Below are 21,338 nucleotides of genomic sequence, written 5' to 3' on the forward strand. Positions count from 1 at the left end.
TAATATGCGCTGTTATGGCAATATAACATATTGCTATGAAAAGAAACTTAGCTTTTAATGTCTTCTTCAGTCTCATGTAGATGCCAGATATCATGCAAGAATAATCTCAGCCTGTTTTGTTTGTCAGTGCGTATAACGTTGAGAAGTGCTGGCATACTAAGACGATTTTCATTATTTTGTAACCAGTTTTGCCCTGAAAAGGAGAGAAAGAAGAAAATTAAGACAAGTTATATACAATTAAAGGTAGAGCATTTCTAATCAATTTGCGAACGTCTAACCCTCTCAGTTTTCCCACTTTTGTTAAGGGTAAAGATTTTGTCTTTCTATTAAAAAAAAAAGTCAATTAGGAGAGTCTGAAAGTCTGAAAAGAGCTTTTCTTTTAAATGCCACAAAGAAAGGAAGCCACAATGCCTGGATGTTTTCACAGCTGTGGGAGAGAGAACTTACCTTTGTCCTCCGTGTGTCAATAAGTACCCAGTGACTGAAGAGGAGTCCAATGACTCATTAGAAGCATGAGAGTAGGTGAGTTAATGGTGTGTTCATTGACCTGGGGTCTGTGCTCAGAAAATGATTGGATGTGACTCATTCGTCAAACAAAAACAGACAATAATTGGGCCACTGAGCAAGAAGAAAGAGCTTGAGTTATGCGATCGCTCATGAGTGTCAACTGTAAATCCCCTCTTTTGGGGACTGGCTGGTGTTTGTTTTTCTTTCCAAGTGTAGCTTGGGGCAGTGATGCTTCCTCTTGATCCAGAGCCCGTCCAAGTCTTTGAGAGGGGACAGCGGAAGGGATTTGGTTTCTCTCTATGCCAGATAAAGGATGAAACAATAGCCTCAACCTCTGACATGCCTTCCCTGGCTTCCAGTCCTGAGGTTTTTAACTTGTTAATTTCATTCTGATTGTCAAGACTAGTTTGCATATTTTTTTTCTTCTTTACTCTGACATGTTTAACTTGATTACACAAAGCTAATCCTGCAAACTTAGTTTAAAGTTTCATCCAACTGCAAGATAGTTTTTATTATATATATATATATATATATATATATATAAATTCTAGACCAAAGTTTAACTGTGGTTAACCAGCTGAAGAGTGGAAGAGGATGGAAAGGCTCCCTCAGGGTTTCCTCTCAGAGTCGGCAGATAAATCAATGCATCGCTACTTCCTCGCTTGCACTCCTTTTGCCTCTCAGTCAGATGTGATGTGTGTGTGTGTGTGTGTGCATCTGTTTTCATCCATGTCTGTTTAATTCTTTGACTGCAAACTTCAGCGTGACAAATTACGTACTGTTAAAACTGTTAAAAACTCACTTATACTGCTTATTTCTTTAAAAAGTTAAGCTCAAGGTTAACTTATAACAAAAGAATGCAGTTTTGTCAGTTGTGGTAATTACCTTGAATGCAGTTGTTTGTAACTGAATCTCAATATTTATTTGAAACTAGTACAAAACATATGGCATTGTTACCTCACAGCAAGAAGATCTTCAGTGTTATTTCTCCATACTCTGGTTGCCTCCCACAATTCCAGAAAATGGAAGTTTGGGTAACTTGAGATTCTAAATCGACTGTAGTCATAAGTTTGTGCGTGCATTTTATTTGTCCGGTGTGTTGCTGTGTTGGCGTACCCCTGGGAGGGGCTCCAGCTCCCTCTGCTACCCTGAAAAAGACAAAGTGGACAAAGACGATAAGTGGATGAATGGCTCAATGTGAAGCTCAAAGCAAGAAATTAGTTCAGCTAGCATAACAGCTGAAACAGCAAGAAAGTTTTCCTCATCTCCACAACCACAGGCACCTGATCAGTGGTGCAAGTGGAGCAATTGTGCTTCATTTTTTTTTAAAGTGGGTGTGCAAATCTATGGTTTTTCTCAGACAATCAGACAAACGTAGATAGCACTTACCAATTATTTTTAGTTTCAAACTAAAAGTTGACTATGAAATCTAACTGTCAAATTCTAGACCCCCTTTCCACTAATTTGAGTTAGTTCAGTCCAACTCAGCCGGTTTGCCTCCAGCTCACGGCTCAAAGAGTACTCATGAGATGGAAGGAAACTTAAAGTCATTCTTTAGAGTGTTGTAACGGCGCTGTATTAGTAAATCAGATAACAGAATAAAAAGATTACCTTGATTTTATGCATTTCATGAGCATGATATCCATAAATACATCAAAAATGGAGTCTAAATCCCCTCATGCTGCTCCTATATACAGTACAGTAGATACGGCATCTACATACAGGTGTGTTAGCTCACATGGGAGCAATTTTGGGTTGAAAAGCCGTCTAGGCTAAAACCTGTATAAAAGTGGGCTAAAAGTGAAAGTTTTGTGAACGTCTGAAATGTCAAACAGAATAATGCATTTTGCTGACAATAGAAAACGAGTTCAGAGGTGAGGCTCAAAATCCGCACTTAAAGTTTAAACCCATCTGCATTTAACTTAAACAGCCGAATTCTACTACTGCACTATAAGACCGTGCACCATATATATCTGCTGCATCACAGCTGAGTTTTCCACATTACTCTATAACATAGTCAGACACAAACAAAAAACATTGTTTCTAACTTCTAAAATACAAATTATACGTAGCATTTTAAAAGTTTTGCTTGTGCTCCTTCAGAATTAAAATAAGAAAACACCTCTTCTGTTGTTTAGTTGTAAATTTAAATGTAAAAGTAAAGTAGGTAGTGATCAGTTTCTTTTTAGCCACCAGTCCTTACAGTCATGTTAGTCTTTAGTTTCATGTGTCCTTTGTGTCTGTTTTGTCTTTGTCTGTAGTCCAAAAAACGATGCTCTAAAATATGAAACACTTTTTATTAATAATAGTGTCTGACATGAGTATAATTGATGATCAATGCTGTCACCTGACTGCGAATGTAGACCACATGAATCTATCTCTTCTGTCAGCATGTGATGAGGCTTTGGAGGTGGGCAACTCAAGGTTAATCACAAAGTACAAGCTTTATTGTTATGGCACAACATGCAGTTCTAAGAGCCCTCATGACTTCATACCAAGCAGTTATTATATTCTGGTGTCGACTCCACTCATTTCAAGAACTATTTTTTCTTTACGAAGATAGTTTTTTTAGTTTAAAGAAAGTGTGTCTTTATAGGATAATCAGTATCTGAAGCTGCTTACCTTTGCCAGTGGCTGAATGTTGTTCGTATAAATCATACCTAAAAAAAATAACAGATAAAAAAAACACAATTCTGTACCAAATAAATGATCCACAGATTTGAATGAAACTACTTAATGTTTCTTGTTCATTTTGGACTGTAGTGAGATTTGTTGAAAGATCAGAGCGTCATGCTGTTTTCAGTAATAATTCTTGCAAATTTGAATTTCTAAGGCTACTTAGTAATAAAAAAAAAAGAAATTCTAAGTCCATCAACAGAATGGGTTTAAAGTCTCCATGCAGATCAGAAACAAAAGGTTCAAAGTGCATTTCTGGTAACATTTAGTTAGTGTTAATAACAAAAGAAGCAGTTTACTTCTTGGTGACGCCTTATCTTTATAAGGGGCTCAAGCTTTAAAACTCAAGCATCATCGGTGTATGAATCACTGTGGACATTTTGTACTTTCCTTTTGACTTTAGGCTGTTGTCTTCCCCGCCACTTTACTGCAACAGCAATTTCCCGTGCCTCAGAAGTGCCCTCATCGGTCACAGCGTCTACCACCAAAAGTGACAGCAAACTGTGAACGTACTACTATATCTGATGTCAACACAGCTCAGCAACCAATCAGGATGAAAGCCAACCAAGTTCCAGTTGATGGATTAAAGTGTTTCTTCTTTCACTCTGGTCAAATAAAAATGAAAATGCTAACACCTGCTGACATTTGGCCTTTGAGTGCGACAGAAGGTGGTGCTGGGTTTTTCATCAGATTAAAGTCACAGGTATTAATCGGTTACACAAAACCCAGCCGCAGACACAAACTTTGCATTTGTGACCGCAAGAGTGGGCGCAGCTCACTTTACTTTACCCTCCAGGTTTAACACGGAGGTTTTGAACTGACAGAGGTAACTTGTAGAGAAAAAAAGAGACAAGTTTACCTGTTCAGGGTTGACTTTCACAGTAAAAAAAACTCTGATTTTTATTTTCTTATTTTCAGAAACTCAGAATCGCATGATCGTATTTCATCCAGTTTTTATCTGTTTGTTGATTATTCCTCCGTTTTACCAGCAAATAACCATAAAATCAACATCCCTCCTCAACCAATCAGCTAAATCATGTTTACAGTGCTTGTAATTTTTTTAAACACAATTATCTTGGGAAGACTAAATTAGTTTTCCGATACCTGATTGGAAGTTTATGTAGAGAAACATGATACCCTTGTGTTTTAGCCAAGACACTGGCCCGTAAACATTATTGATGACACGCACCGTGTGATACGAGTGCGGCGCGTGATGAAGCAGCATTAAATCTCCCCGATACACGGGCCTCCTTCTTTTTCTCCTTTATTTCCATCCCCCCCGCGAGAAAAGAGAAGCAGATGTAGGAGAGAAATAAATAGCTGCAGCGGTTAAAAAAAATTTAAAAAAGAGAGCTGAAATTAAAATTTTCTACCTTTTGTGGCTGCATCAGTGGTGCTTATTGGTCACGGTTCATGTTTTCGTCCTCCTGGTGTTGTGTTTACTTGTGATTGCGGTTTTCAGTCCAGGTGCATGTATCAGCATGGACGTGTTACGTAAAAGACGTGTTTACCTGGAGTTGTTGTGGGTTGTTATGATGATTTTGTTTACCCCCTCCCTTAAAATATGTTTCTCTGCAGCAACCTAGATTGTCTCGAGACTGTGCCCGAGCGTTATGGTTAGAGGCTGCAAAGCATGGATGATAAATAATGACTGAACAGAGAGCGTCTCTTTCGGCAAGGAGCTGCTTCAGGTTTGCAAATTGAAACATAAATTGTGTTCGGTGGAAGCCCCCGCTGCTGCAGAGTAAAACACGCTCTCATTCCAGGGTCTGCCAGCAATATCAAACTATTAATTCAAGCATTTTATGTGCCGTATTTCAACCATACCTCGCTGAAAACCCCCCAGATTTGGTTCATTCGCAAATGCAGCGTTCTACTTTTTCCACAAACACAGAAGCTTGTTGTTTTATCTTTAGCAAAGGAAACCAGGAGTTGGGTAAGTTTTTTTTATGAGCTGTTCTCTTTCAGGGCTTTGATAGTGAATCTAATTAGGACTTTATTCAAAATCAACTGGTGAAAAAAAGCACCTCGTTGCATCTGTAAAATAGATAAATGGTCGAGACTTGATGGAATTCATCTTGTAGTTTACACTGAGACATAGTCCCGGTTTATCTCACCCTCCAGTTTGAGTTTAAAGCCAAACAAATCCCGCTCATTATGTATTAATTAGAAAGATAAAGAGTTGTCCTGGTTATCACAGCTCTCCAGGTCAGAGTGCGTACACACTGCAGCACAGATAAGACTGATTTTTCCTAAAATTATTTCACATTTAGGCATTTGTTGACTGTGGATGTCAAACCCAACTAAACCAAAGGATAACTGAGTCACTACTAGTAGAGTTATAACTCCTTTAGCTCTGCTTTTCCATTAGGATTACCATGACTAAATCATAAATTCTTAATGCCATTGTAAGAACATTTAATCACATTTTTCATTCAATCATTCAAATTATGTGGCTTAATGTTGCTTTTCCGTTTAGTGTTTGACAAATAATTGATGTGTAATATTTAAAAAAAAAAGGGATTTTCAGAGTACTTACACTTCAGACCTGAAGGATTGTGCTACATGTGGAAGAGTGCAGGTAAAACATGGAGCAGGCTTTAAGGAAAGTGTGCTGGTGTTTTCCTCAGAGCAGCTCCTGGCATGTGCGGTAGCGCCCCCAGGTGTACGACGTGCAGCATTTCATGGCTGAATCCCCACTGGAGTTTCATTTAAATGCAGATTTCTACTTCCTATGCCCTTTTGACAGCATGTGAAATGAAATGCACTTTATTCCTACTGGCACAGCTTGTTTACTTAAGATTTGACTAAAACTTCCCTTTTTGCCAAGCTTCTCTCTCCCCCCCTCTGCCCCCCTCCCCGAATATGAAAGGCTGTGCTGACATCTGCTCGGTGCCTCTGAGCATCCTTGATACATTCTTACAGTATTAAACAGTAGAAATAGAGCAACAGGGATCAAACAAATGATCAAACAAATTCCTCCCCCACCCGCTCTGAAATATGAGGATTTTTTTTCTTCTTTTTTTAAAGGGTAATAGTAGGGGTTTATTTGTGTGACGAACACACTGGTGAGACTCACATGCTTCTCAGCTTGGCAGCGAAAGCTGCGATGAGACTGACGCAGCGTATTTTTTTGCTGCTGCCTCGTGGAGACAGAATGAGGGGATTTTCTGCTGAACTGAAGTCAACAAGCGGAGGTTTAAACACTTCTTCAGGAAACTGTGACACAGATAAAAACGTTGTGACAGTCAGTTTCCCTCGTTTGTGTTTTCTTTTTTTTTCTTTTTTTACCTCCAGCCTCACCACACACACACAGTCCAAATCAGGGGAAATCAAATCGGAGAGTGCAACGCTTTGTAAGCTGCACAGAAGCATATTTAATAGAACAACGGAGTGAGTGACAAGATAAAAATAAAAGATTTAATCTCACTAGCGACGCATTTGAAATTGCGTTATAATTGTCATTTTTCCTCTTCTATCACTCATTGTTTGCAGGAGCTGCTTCTCTGCTCCAGTTGTTTCAAGTTTTACTCAAATAGTCAACGATTATGATCTTTTTTGGCCAACAGATTAAACTTAACACCCATCAGGAGAATGTACATCGATTGTGATAGGCAGCAGAAAGGCTTAAATAACATTCCTTTTATAAATTACATAATTCTGAAAGACCACAGTACAAAAATGACTAAAGAGAGGACCTAAAACCTTCTAAAATGGAGATTAAATTCAAATATGATTGATTAAAAAATAGTTTCTTTTTTGCATGTTGTAGGTTGTTTATTGCTAATCATGCATGTTCAATTAAAGAGTGTTGATAGTAACGCTGGGCGGTCAGTCCCTGCAGGCTGCTTGTTCTCCCAGAACAGATGCCGGGGCTGTTCGGTGCCTTTGGTGACAGGCCTGACCCTGCTCCCTGCTCCCTGCAGCTTGTTGCTCTAAAACCCATTTGAACATCCTGAAACGTAACACTCAGGAACCCCTGCAGCCCTTCACTGCGTCTGTTTTGATCTAAAGGATTGGCCCAAAAGTGCTCCTTGCTTTAAAAGATCTTGCAAGAAAAGCACAACATACTGAAGTACTATGACACATATTAATAATCCCAAATTATTCATGGCAAGAAAAATCCAGTTTTCCTTTTATAAAGACGTTATTGTTGCCTACCATAAAAAAAAGAGGTGATTGTTTGACCAAAACAGCTACAACTTTGTCATTTGTCAACATGATACAATCTTAAACTCTTAATTCTTAATCTAGTCTGACAAAGAAGTGAATAAATTCTAAGATTGTTGAGAAATAAAGAGACAAAACCACCATACTAAAACCACAATGCCTTTGATTTAATATCTAGCTTCACATTGATTGTTCATTTTGGTTTTACCCAGATCGTGAGCTTGTGTATTGTGTGATAACGTCCTCTCTCTGACCCCGTCAGAAATGCCACAGATGTACGCAGACAGCAGTCAAAGCAACACTTTGACACTTTCTCGCCTCTCGTGTTCTCTTTCTCCTCTCCGAGGCTGCATATTAATTATGATCGGGACCAAATGTTTGTCAGCGCTGCGTCTTTCGTGACACGTTTGTTTGTTGTTGTCGCACGATCCCCTGGAATCCTTTTTTGCCAGGAAGGCTGGGCGAGTTCCCATACCGATGAGAAACAAACAGGAGTGTGCTAAGTTCCTGGTTGGGGCCAACAGTTCGCAGGGAGACAGCTGGTGTGTGACGTTCAACCAAAAACCATCTATTATTCATTTATGAAGCACTTTTAAAAAGGTGAATAAAAAAGGCTTTTATAGATACGCTAATGACTTATTTCTTTAGGGATACTTTTTCTCCAAATTCCTTGCAGACATGGTTTGCATATTAAATATTTGCAACAACCCAGCTAGCTGTAAAAAGCTCATGTTCACAGCGAGAGCACATTTGTTCATTTTTCTGCCGCGATTCTAAGCAACAGCTGATAAATATTTCAGACTTGTTATTCTGTGTCTCTCCTAATGGGTTTTATTAAGATCCGATCATTTTTGTTGAGCGCCAGAAACCTCAAAAGTGCACTCGTGGGCCAAACACAATTAAGTCGAATGCCTTTTATTACTCTATAAACCTGATTAGATCTAAATGTCCATGACACAAACTGTGTGTTTACAGTTATTGTTTTTGTCTTGAAATGATTTAAAAGTGTTATGAAACAGAGAGGAACTATGGGAGAAAATAACAGAGCTGGAGGTCAGATGTTAAAACTAGATGCTTTTATTTGTTTATGCTCCATTTTTACACTTTTATTTCATGTTTAATCCACTTTCTTTACCTCATCATCGCGTCAGCTTTACATTCTGTTCACACTTATTCACTGTTCTGTCACATTTCTTGCCAGTAGCCATCAGCTCACGTACTGCGGCATCAAACGTGTTTAGTTTAGGAAAAATAAGGCATCGACTTCTTCTGCCTTAATTAAAGCATAGTTTATGTGACCGGGAGGGCAGTGTCCCCTCCTCATCCTGATAGCTGCTCCTTTCTGCACATGGGCTGTGCAGGAAACAGAAGTCAAAATGTTGGACCCGGAGCCCAAACAACTGGCTGCTGTTGCTAAAACTCACAGTTGTATGCAAGGTCACACTCCGCCTCACGTTTGCAAATAACATGTTCCTAACAGAATCATCCCTCGGTTTAGTTTTAGTCCACCTAAAACACACAGTTTCAAAATGCCACAAGGATTTTGTGGTTCTAAGGTGTCTCATCAATGATCCTTTGTGTTGTACTTATAATAGTACCATTATGTGTATTACTGTTATACTTTCACAACCTCTAAACATTTAAACAGCTACCAAAATATTCATCTTTATACATTGTTTGTGTTAGAGGATCAAATCATTTATTGTAAATCTGATTTAGTGTGAATAAAGTCTTAAATTGCTGGTTATCAACTGGTGGCTCTCGGGTCATATTTGGCTCTCAAACATCCCATCTGTCCCACAAAAAATAACTATCATTAAATTACGTACAGCCCAGTGCAGGAGTCAAGTGTAACCTAGGGTTAAGGGTTATGATGTCACTGCGTTAGCCAATCAGAGCGCTCACACACAAAGACGAGCTGGCCTGACTGCTGATGACAGTCACGTAGATGAAGCTGTGCACTACGACGTGCGGCCGGTTGCTTGGAGAAACCAGAAAATGCACCCCCATTAGCTATTCTGTGAATCTAATAATTGATTTAATCAGTTCAGGCTATGGTTGGTGAGTGTTGTGAGGTTAGGTTTGTATAAATTTGACTTGCAAGTCAAGCATAAGTACTCTGCATAAACAATGAAACGTTTTCAGTTTAAAAATGAAAAGTCGTCTAACACCTTTGAAAATAACAAAACACGGCAAATTCTATCCAGTCACGGCAGCAGAAACTGAAATAAATATAACAAGCATCATAGTTACCAGAAACACAGCTAATTATATGATGTTTGCTAAAAATATTCGCTCCAAGTCGCGATTCAGAAATTGAAATTTGTTCTACTTTACGCTCCAGTAATGTTCTCTCTGCAACGTCGCCACTTCAGTTCAGTTGTGTTGACATGACTCAAAAACGGAAGACGAAGCCACGAGTCTCATCTGACCCTCTGTGCGATGTCTCGTTGTTCCTCTGTGTCACTGTCGCAGCAGGCCACAGGAAGATCGGACTGACCCCATAGTGCCACATTCAGTTTGACACCCCGAATATGATCCCACACCTCTCACTTCTCATTCTCATTACATCAGGCTGTTATTAATTTATTTAATCAATTCCTGTTTACGTTAGCCTCCCTGGAAAGTCACAATGGCAGTCTACGCCACAGTCTGCTTTATCAGATGATGAACATGAGATGGAATTTCCCAGCAGGCTTGGATGTGTTTGTGGTTTTATCACCAAAGCCTTGTTCAGCACATAAGCAACCACACAGTTTTTATTTGCAATTATGAGTCATCTTGATTGAACTCCACCAGCCAAGCTTGCCTCTTTTTAAAAAATTTTTTAAAATCTTTGTTAAAATGTTTATGTCTTTTAGGTCGTCTGTGCTGCTTTTGAGTCTCAAGTGAAAGCGAGCCGGGTGTCGTTTTATCGCCTTTACTGAAGTTCAGCGACAGAAGTGCAGCCTGGTTCTTCCAGGACTCACAGGTGGTTCATTCACTGAGCTGACTGAATGATCGACTTCAGCGGCAGTCTGGCTCAGGCTGATACGCCGAGCTGAATAGCCTTAGGTGGAATTCTCACCTGCTCGTTTACGGATGAATCCCAAGTGTTTTGGTTTATTTTGTCTCGCCTCTGCATTTGTTTGTCTCTTTTTTATTTATTCTTTTATAGCAATGGTAGGATTTAACGCTCGGGAATTAGTGAAACTGGAATCTGTTTGCGGCGCTCACGAGGTGAGAAGGCAGGAAAGTAACTCTCGCAGATCCGGAACAGTCAAGAAGACATTTACTCCTGCACACTGTTGCGCCTGCATCCTGGTATCTGCGCCGCAAACGACTCCTGAGTCAACACGACTTTCTCCTACGTTATTATGAGATTAAAGCTGCACGGAGAATAAATGCTGACGCACAAAGCCTTCATGCTGTCACCTGAGCTGTGCAGGGAGTGACAGAGCCCGTTTCATCGAGTCCCGTTCCTGCTTTTTGTGCTCAATGCTTCTTTGAAGTCTTGTTATTTTGTGTATCCTGGGCACATGAACGCTGAGCCACGGTTGTATAACCGTCCAGATCGTGTCCACCAGTGCAGGTTTTTTTTTTTATCCACAAAAAAAAAGGGGATCTGTGAGGGAGAGAGGCCTCCCAGCTCTAACACATGGTGCCCAGACTAAACAACAAGATGAATGTTTCCTGAATCCAGCTTGGCACAGAAGAACCCCGCTCTGCCCATGAGGCTCAGCTGAATGACTGAAAGACTTGCATTCAAAGCGAAAGAAAGGAGAGGTTGGTAGAGGAAAGAGGAGAAAACAGTATGCTGACTTTGAAGAAAAAAAATGAGATAGAGTCATAGTTTGTTCACTTGAAGTTGGAACTCCTTACAGCTGTGGATCAGTGTTCAGATAACTCATAAAGCAGCTAAAGCATCAACTATAAGCATTAAAATGTTTATTTACATGCAGTTCTCTTATTTAGTCTTGATTTAATTTCTACATTTTGACCACTAAGCAAGATATTTTGAACACCAGTGGTGAAAACCCCATTTTGGAGTGAGTAGTAAAGTGATTAGGAGACAATTTCTCTGAAAGTCATAGAGTTAAAAACAACACATTCAGTAATTTCACGTTTTTTTAGTTTCAAAATGATCATAAATGAGAAGGGCCCGAAGCAAAAGACTGGTTAACCTGCACGGTCAGTCTTTTCCCAAAAAAGTATCACAACTCTTTGTGTCAGCTTTTAGTTCCTGATTTGATTAGTTTTGGTCCTTTTTTTCTAGTAATAAGCCCCAAATCATGTCAGATTTTTTGGCCGTTTTTGCAGACGGAGCTATTTTGAGTCCTTCTACACATCATCAGTAATATGTAGGCTGTGTTAAGCTTGCATCTCCTAAAGTCATTTATTTTCCAAGCCATTTGCATCAGTTCATGTGCACTTGTGAACTTGTGCATAAGGGATATTTAAAAACAAATTATTTCAAACATCTCTTATGCTGCTGGCAGAGGCAAAAACCCAAAGCAGGATTATTGCATCTTTCTGTTTAAAAGTTGGAAGTTTTTATTTACGATTCAGAACGCCTTCTTTCTCACTTTGGGAACACAGTTTTAAAATACATGAAACGCATAGAAATACATTTTGTCAGCTTGTATTGCTAATAATTGTTAGCCCAGTCCCACAAGTGTCCTGACTTGGGACTGGAATTTGTCGACTTCCGAAGCGAATGGATCGCCGCGTTAATGCTTTCAACAGTTTCTTCTTTACTTGTTTAACTTCTGACAGAAACTTTGAATGGGGGTGCTGACATCTTGAGCCCACTAAGGTGATATAACCCATTTTTAGTGTGTATACATCTTTAAAATAAGTAGAATCTTATCGTACCCAAACACTGAATATAATAAAATTAAACTGTAATGATGCTTTAAATCTTACAACCTTATATTCTCTTCCAGAAGGTTTTCTTTGAAAGTACAACACATTCTAAGTCAGCCTTTTCAGGCTGGTCTGAACACCCAGACGGCCCATGAGGTGTTAGAACCACCCGATGATGGACCCGCCAACAGCGCGAACAAAAGCTCAGTGTGCTGCTGTCAACCTGTCTCCTCCCACACGTCACCTTTCACCTCCGTGCCCCGCACCCACATATAACACCTCTACGCTCTCTTGTCTCGCTCGAAGCCTTAAGGAAGTTCGGATGGATGTGTTTCGGCAGGGTTTATTGGCGAATTGATTATTGGGAACGCTGGGCGGAAGGGGCTAGAGTAATACGGAGAAAAGTTTTGGCACGCCGTAGGAAGGGCGCCGTGGTGAGGAGCTCTGGGGCTCAGTAGGGGCCGCGAAGGGTTGAGCCACATTGTGGTTTTTAACAACAAACTGTTGGATTTGGAGAGAAAGTTTCGGACACACCCCCAGACTTAACTCAACACTACAGCCCCCCCCCTTTTCCCCTCATCCATTAGGAAAAATGTATCTGACTCAGTGAGACATTCAAGCAGGAAGCCCCCACCATGTGTTTTTCTTCATCCCTCCCATCCTCCCTCCATCTTCACTCCTTCAGACTGTAGTTCTCTTTCACTCCTGTGACCGAGGAGAGGCAGACTCTGCGTCAGAGGTTAACACACCTTCGCTGAAGAAGGAACGCACACACACACAGAGACGCCTCCACGTGACAAGCCCCTGCCAAACAATGAGAGGGGAGGGGGGGGCAGCTGAAGGTTGTTGGAAGGCCTGATTGGAGCATAAACAGCAGCCCAGGAAGTTCTGAAGTGAGAGCGAGAGAGGCGGGGAGGGAGGGGAAGCAGGAGTTGTGCAGATCTGCTGGGAGAGAGCACAAAGTTTTTTGGGACTCTGTGCAAACGTGGGTTAGTTTTTTTGTCACTCTGGTTGTGTTTGAGGGAAAAAAAACAAAACCCAAAACCTTCAGCTTTTGTTTTTGAGTTTTTCTTTAAGCAGGACGTACTTTGTTACAGAGAGACCTCGGGGGTGAGTCGCCGCATCTCATACAAAAACACTCTCAAAGATGTGAGCCGAAGAAAAGCACAGAGGCTCAGTTTTACACACACACAAGTATAAACACCCATTTTCATTAGTCTCTACTTGCCGTAGATTGTAACTGATCCATTCAAAGATTATTAATCTTGCAATAACTTGTGTGTGTGTTTGATGTTCACTTTTACTGCAGTGTTACTGGATTTGCAATCAGTGTTTCTAATGTGTTTACTGATGGTGTCCCCTGGCTCTGAAAGCTGCTTGTTTTGCATAGCTTTTTTTTTTTTTTTTTTTTTGTGGTGCCTTGACATTCAGCCAGCTATTCAGCGCATGAAGCTAGAAAAAAAGAAAAAAAACTAAAAGGGAAAGAACTAATGTGTGTGTGGCTGTGTCTAATTAAGCTGATGTGGGAGAAGAGAGGGTCAGATCATGAGAGGGTGAACTGGAAAACAGCCCGGACATTTTATCCACTTATTTCTTTTTTTTTTTATACAACTCAGTCCTCACTATCTGTCACTTTAACTGCCTGGGATCAAAAATCTAATTACACTGGACTTTTCTTCATCTTATGAACATTGTTTGCTCTTTTAGATCACACATAGATGATAATCAGTGTCATCAAAGTCCCTGGTTGTGTATTAAAACTACAGAAAATCATCATTTTGGTTTCTGGCTGATTCTGCATTCCTTCCTTCAAAATAAACTTCAGTGATACTTTATCTTAGACGTCAAACCTCAATTAGTGGCAATGTCCTCTATTCCAGCTAAAGTATTTCTCAGTTTATCACCACGCTGTAAACAATGTTGAACTTTTAAGAGTTTTACAGTCCCGACATGCCTAATTTCCTGTCTGGATCTGTCCAGCGCTATTAGAATTGTCGAAATTTCTTCCACTGCAAATAAGATTTGTGTCTGGAAAAAGGTGGGTCTAAAAGCTTTAACAAATGGAGAGAAAGTAGAGTTAATAGTTGTGTGTATATATGTGTGTGACATAAATCTCACACAGCATTAAACCTGGTTTGAAATGACTAGTTCTGTCTTTATGCTATTAATTATTCAAAAATATACACAAAAAATGTATTTTTAACCAATAATTGAACAAACATCTTTCTTACGCTTCAATTTTTACTAAAGAAACAGTTGCTTTTATGTCACTAATTAATATTTCGTTTTTAATTCGGTAAAAATTAAGGATAGTTCTGTGGAACATTTATGACATATTAATATGTTAACCAGTGGTTTAGAAAAAATACAATTTAAATCTGACAGAATCTAGTTGGGATTCAAAGCTATGTACTTCTCCAAACTGAGGTCATTCAATGATTATTTTTACACAAAAGGTTAAGAGGTTAAATGTTCCTAACTTTTCCACTGAACCGCACGTCAAAAGATGTGAACTATCCCTATAAAGTTTCCACACTCCTGTTTGTTTCCACTTAGCTCCTAATAGTTTGGTGTGATTTCTTGTGTCTCTTTGATCAATGAGTTTATCAGCCCCAGTCCTCCTGCAGGGAAGGAAGGTGAACAGAGGAGTTCCTCGTCAGGAAGACAAATGAGCTCGCGCCCCTTCCAGAGCCCCCCGAACCTCATCCTTCATCGCCCGTTTTGGCGCTTTGACAGTGTGAGATTCCTTCGCAAGTTTTATGTGTGCTTTGCTGAAACAGCAAGTTGTCAATTTCTCACAAGACCACAGAAAACTGTTATTAACTGGAAGGCAACGCTTCGGCTGCCAGTTTAATTCAGCACAGCTATTTGTCTAAGTGCTAACATATGAGGCTTAGTGGTTTTGGCAGTTTTTTTTTTCACATTTTACAAGCAAAGACACACAGAAGCTTTTGACCATATGCCTCAATTTATCTAATATCATTAGGAAACGCTAAGATTAGGACTTCACCGATCCGGACTGATTCATTGCATCAGTATCCTTGCATAATTCGTCAAATCAGAGCTGAATTTGTGCCGGAGATCAAACACAAAGTAGATTAACTGATGCAGACGGGATGCAGAGTCTGATGGGTGCTGTGGGACGTCGGGCTTGGTGTTATTACACCTGGACCGTCAGCGGCGTCTGGCTGAGAGGAGCTGAGGTTGACGGTGTGGTGTGGGTGGGGGATGGTGAAGGAAGGAATGGGGATAGAGGCCTGGCCAGGTGTTTCTCCAGCGAGTTGTCTGCACTGTCATCTTTCAGCTGAGGGGCCCGAGCCAGCTCATGCCACATGTGATTGAGCCCCCGGGTTTGATCAAACCCTGTTACAGAGCTTTCACTTCAGCTCCTATTGATAATTAGTGATGGAAATGATCAAACATGCCCACATAATTAAGATCACCAGCGTTGAGGCAGATTTGTTTTCTGGAATTAAATCTGTTAGTTTGTGTCTTGTATTTTTTTTTTTTTTTGCTTTGATATGTATGAAAATAACTTTATATAGAAATCCAGTTTCATTTTTTTTTGTGAAACTGTCACAGAGGGTTTGGGTGTAGGAAGGATACACAAATCACTTTAATTCAGTAGGGAGTTGATCTTTTCAAACCCTGGTTTTAAACAGACACCTTCTGAACACCTAAAGGACGGTGCAGATTTACTTCAATTTACTTCAAGGAACTGTGTCATTTTTTTCTGTTTTTCCCCATAAATATACTTGAATACTATGGCCTAAGTGAATTATAGCTACAGTTAGATGTAAATAACATGCACCATTATGGATGTTGTTGTTGTAATCATACCAGTATGTAATAATCTTACAAAATCTCTGCTGTGTTAATTGAATTTGTTGTTTATTGGCCTCAGTTTAAGCTAAATCATTTTCGGATGAACACATGAAGGTGCTTTTGAACAAAACCTATTTTTGCAGTGCTGAGAAGGAAGCACGGTGTGGAAAATTTGATCTTACCACAGAAACACACACACAAAAAAAATCAATTTTCTGATTATTATACATGCGCCATAGACTTTGTCCAACCTGGACGTATCAAGATGGAGGAACTTTTTTTGTGAGGCAACATTTCAATAACATGTAAAAAGTAATGACAAGAAAATGACTTTAAAAGGTATAAATTTGTGTTTAAATTAATAGCAATTCAGTAGTGTCAGTCTTTTTTTTTCTTTCCTTTTTCGCTTTTCTCTTTGTTTTCAGTATTCACAGTTAATCTTATTGTCTAAGGGACTTCTGGGTAGACAACATAAGAGACAAAGTTTTAATACTAATGATGCTTGCTAGATTAATTTTGACTGGGTTGACAAGTTAACTACTAGTCCAAATGGATCCAAGACCAAAATAACTCAAATTTCTAAAATTTCAGAGCAGTTCAAGCGAATGGAGTTTTACGAACCTTTACAATGCAGCCTGTTTTAAATGACAGTGTTATTTACATTAAATTCTATGTTCATTTGCAAGTGCAAATCGCAGCAGCTAGCTGTTGCGCTTCTGGTGCAGCCTGGGGCACCTCCAGCAGGAATATTATAATATTTCTGCAGAAACAACTGAAGTTGAGGCGTAAAAGGTTAATAAAATAGTGTTTGCGGGAACATGTTTTGCATGAAAAACTCTATTTCTCCAACACAAAGTTGTTTAACGTACTATCTACAACAGGTAGGATATTTGTTGTTCATAACTTTTCTACAGAGCCACACTTTAAAAATCTGACTTATCCCTTTAACATGAAAGCCCTACATACAGTTCATACTGTATAAACCTCTTTTTTCCCCACTCTGCACTCTTTTGACATACTGTATAACGTCCTCATGCTTAATAGGCCCAATTAGTTTTATTTAAGCGTCATCTCTTTCTTTGGCAACAACAACTAGGGAGGTAAGTTGAAGAAGACCCTAAGTGTCTCTGTTAACCTCCCCAGATGTTTTCCCTCAGTGTAAACACTTCCTCCTCTTTCATCCATCCACTCCCTTAGGCATCTGTCTTAATGCAGTGGCTCCCACAACACACCAGAATGTGCCCGGGCTCTTCTTGATGGATATGTTTTGTTTATGCTCCAACAGAAGCTGTATGTTTTTGTTTCAACACCGTCTTCACGTTCTGATTCATGAGCGACTTAACCTTGTGCCAAACTTCGATGAGACTGATGTCAGAAAAAGACAAAGTGGGAAAACAAATCATAATTATAATTTGTTTCCGTTGATAGCCTACACATGTGCTTACTGTAAATGTCCGGTTTTTGTTCAGTCTTTAAAAGTGTGTAATTAACTTGAGGTTCTTCATCCTCATGAAGCGTTAATTAGGAAAAGCCTGACTTTGAGAAATAAAGCTCCCTAATCCCAATAAATATGGATGAGACTTCTGATCGGGTTAACAACCTGCAGTGGCTTGGCCTCGTCCTTCAGATGTTGGCTTTTTTTATATATATATATATTTTCTGTGACTTTCAGCTAATGGGTAATTATCATGGCATGATTTTATAATTACTCCTCCGGCTGACAAACTTAGCGCGCTCCCATTTAGGCATGACCGAGATTACGAAATCTCTGAATGTGCTCTGTAAAGCCGCTGACAAGCTCAGGATGTTTTTATTAAAGCTGGGATATTCTAGGAACGGTGGCTAGCTGAGCTCCCAAGTTGGTCGTTTTGAGGAAACTTGTCCTTCTGTCTTCTACGCGGCCTGTTTAGAGAACTGCTTCCTGCTTGGACTGATAAATAAACGGGAGCGTGTAAATACTGGGAAGAGGCCCAGCAGGGCAGTTTAATACAGAGTGTCTAATGAAACCATTACAAGCCATGACAGGTATGTTGCTATTTTTGACTGAGGATGGCTTCTTGAAGATATAGAACCAAGTTTGAGGACTTTATTAAATAGGATTATACGAGTATGACAGCTTCGTAGCCAAGCTGCAGTGGAGGACAAACTTTGTCACGCATTAAATGCTTCACATGGTGGAATAAGCAACATATAGTCGTGCTAAGATGATTGTGACGTGGCTTGGCAGTGTTAGCTCAGCAATGGCTCTGCTCACAACTTTGGTCACAACTTAAATTTCAGACTAACTTACTAGTTTCTTTCAGATTTTTGCACAGAAAAAAAAAAATTCAAAGATGCTAACTTTCAATTTGGATTATTTTCCTCCCCACTTTTGATATTACAAGATGTTGGTTTTTTTTTAGCCCAATTTTGTATCAATTGGCAATCCACGTTATTAACAGTTGGAAGCATAAATGTCTTATATCTGACTAAAATTGGATCAGAACTGGGTGAAATCAGACTTTTAGAGTTTCGCCGAACTGAAACAGCACGTGCTGCTTTCTGTCACAGGATCTGTAAAACGTGGACCTTCTTGAAGCGATTAAATGAAGTCTTTCAGACATATTTCTCTTCTTGGTTCATTTTGGGGTTGTAAAAAACCAACATAACTTTTCAGCTTGCTGTAAGCTGGCTAAACAGGTTGCGATTTAAAGGACTCTGATTTTATTTGTAAAGCCTTTTACGACCTCACAGTAAACATCAAATTCTATTGCCGACTTTAAAAAGAAAAAGCATTACTGGTCACCCACCACCGCTGTTCTGTTCACTTTATTGTTGTAGCAATTGGAGGAGTTTAGAGCGGTCTGGTGATCAGAATGGAGACTAATCTGACTCTCCTTGGTCAGTTTAGGATAGGCACAAACAAGGTTTGGCTTTTGCCTGTTCCTTGAACCAATTGTTTGGCGTGATAGTGTACAAAATGACTGTCATTTATACAATTATTCAGTCATAATTGTCATGTTTTTAGAACTCTGAGTTACTAAATGAAGCAGTAGGGAGGTGTTTAGCGTATAAACCACAAATGGATTATTTTCAGAGAAAAATACCCTTTTAAATATGTCATTCTGATGAACAAAGATACGTTTTAGCAACGATATGAATCACATTCTGAGGCTTTGGTTGAGCTTATCTAAAGCATTAGTGGCTTCCTTCAGATCAGAAATATGTTTGATCTGCTACAATCTAACCATATGGGATAATTAAACACATTCAAAGTTCTTGTTATTGCAAATAACACTGGGAATTAAATTAATAGTGCGTGGTTTCAAACCCATGTAATTACATTGATCTTATCTGCCATAAACTGTGATTTTCTCTGTTGATACACGACAGTGATTAAGTTATCGTTCACACCAAAAACAAGGCAGTGTCCTTTTGAGTCTTTTAAGATTTAGAAGAATGCTCTTATTGGCTTAAGCAAGATGTATTTCCGTGCTCAACATCTTTTGTTTATTAGACAAATAGCCCTAAATTACCTAAAGCATATACTTTTAAGGCTAATACAGAAGGAAGTATTGTAGACGAGTTTTGTCAAAAGGAAATATTTGTTAAAAGCAGCTCACTGATAAATATACTCCTTTCCTGGGGGGTTGTAACAATTACTGAGCTCTACAAATGTACCATAACTGGAAAGTTTTCATGTTGGGATAAAAAGGTTTCCAGTTAAAACCAGACCTGACTGAACCACTGAGCAATTTAAAGTCATAGCTCTCCTCCGAGTTATAGAGCCATCATTTTAAAACCTGAAATTTACCCTTTTTAAAATGTGTTTTGATCCTTTCTGCTTTACCTTTCTGCTCTGACTGAAAACAATGGTGAGAACACTGATGATTAAACAAATGAAAACATTTAGTAATAGTTTAAGTCTGTTTTTGCTGAATTACCTCATACAGCTTTAGGTATTTCCCTTTGCTCAAATTCAACATTGAAAGGCCTCTCATTTGTATTTGTTAGACTGAATTTCGAAGCTATTCTTTACAGATAACATCAATATGTGAGGCAGACAACATTCACCAGTCTGTCATTACATTCCCCTTAAATCGATGAGGGAAAATTAAATTGGTTTTCTTGGCTTTTCCAATCCCACACTGTCCTACCACATACCACTGTACTTACTGCATAACGAAAATCCAATGCTTCAAAATAGTTCCTGAAGTGTTTCCACTTATTTTCATAATGACAGGAAAAGGGGAAGGAGACACTTTCTGCACGTTCGCCTACAGTACACACACGTCCTCACACAGCTCTTTGTTCCTGTGCCCTTTGTCGTCTTTTCTTAGCGCTTTATTTCGAAGTTTCCTTCCCGTCAGGTTTTCCTTTCGCATGAGAGCGTATCCTTTCCAACAGCAGCACAACAATGCCCTGCTTCATTACAGCTCTCCAAGATCTGAGACCGGTGGAGCCAACAGGCTGCTAGGCACATGCTAAAGCCATCAGCTAGTGGATGATGGTGGTTAGCCACACAGACATCACAGAGGAACCATCTCACTTTAACGAAGCCGAGGGGAGGATTGGGGTACTGTATCAGCTTTCTGCATGTGTGAGCTTATGCTTCTGTCTAGAAATGAGGGATTCACGCTTTCCATCCAGTGGACTGCCAGTTGTCCAACTAGCCCTTCCAAGAGGAAAAGTGTCTCAGCTGACTTGTTTGCATATTAAAATATCAGTTTTGTATCTCTTTGAAAACGAGCCCAATCTCCCCAAGTATCTGCTCCCTTTAGCGGATTCCACTTTTGCAGTTTTTTTTTTCTTTATTTTTGATTATTAGACACATCTCATTTGGCCTCTCCAAGCTCGGCTCAGACGGTCTGATGGAGGACTCTCTCTGCCCGTGAATGACTTAATTACACTCACTTAATTAATCTGAATTGACTGCATCTATAATGCATGAATTACTTGATATCGCTGAATCCCCTTTAGAGCCAACTGATGACTGCGATCCAGAGGAGAAGTTATGGTTCTGTACAAGTGCAAAAGTCATTATTTATTAATCTTGCCATTCCTTTTACATAAACAACTAAGCAAACAGGGATGTTTTATACCAAATGTTAATTAGAAATTGTAGTTTGGTTTTTCTTTGCCGTTTGGGTGTAGCGCAACAATCTTGGACCGTTCCGCAGCTGTTCTGCTTTCACCTTTAAAGTAGACATTTCATAAGAAAGTGTTACTTTTGCTGTGCCTAAGAGACCACATTTCTGAAGTTATTACCAAGTCAAAATGTTGTTTTTGGCCTCTTATTATTAAAACTATCTCATTCAGTGAGCAGTACTCATTTG

General features: G+C 39.5%; 1 protein-coding gene across 15 annotated transcripts in view; it reads left to right on the forward strand.

Moving 5' to 3' along the window:
• The window catches only part of si:ch211-285f17.1 (sickle tail protein homolog), a 106,531-nt gene that overhangs the window by 24,870 nt on the left and 60,323 nt on the right, over positions 1 to 21,338 (forward strand). The window contains exon 1 of one of the 15 annotated variants that reach the window (XM_025003809.2): positions 13,145 to 13,308. The exons of 13 other annotated variants lie outside the window; for them this stretch is intronic. The gene's annotated coding sequence lies outside the window, so the exon portion shown is untranslated. Of the gene's footprint in view, positions 1 to 13,144; positions 13,309 to 21,338 lie in introns of those variants that run through there. One more of the 15 variants, XM_017406498.3, reaches the window with a different exon arrangement.

The sequence above is a fragment of the Kryptolebias marmoratus genome, linkage group LG21 (genome assembly GCF_001649575.2).
Source record: "Kryptolebias marmoratus isolate JLee-2015 linkage group LG21, ASM164957v2, whole genome shotgun sequence".
Taxonomy (NCBI): Eukaryota; Metazoa; Chordata; class Actinopteri; order Cyprinodontiformes; family Rivulidae; genus Kryptolebias; species Kryptolebias marmoratus.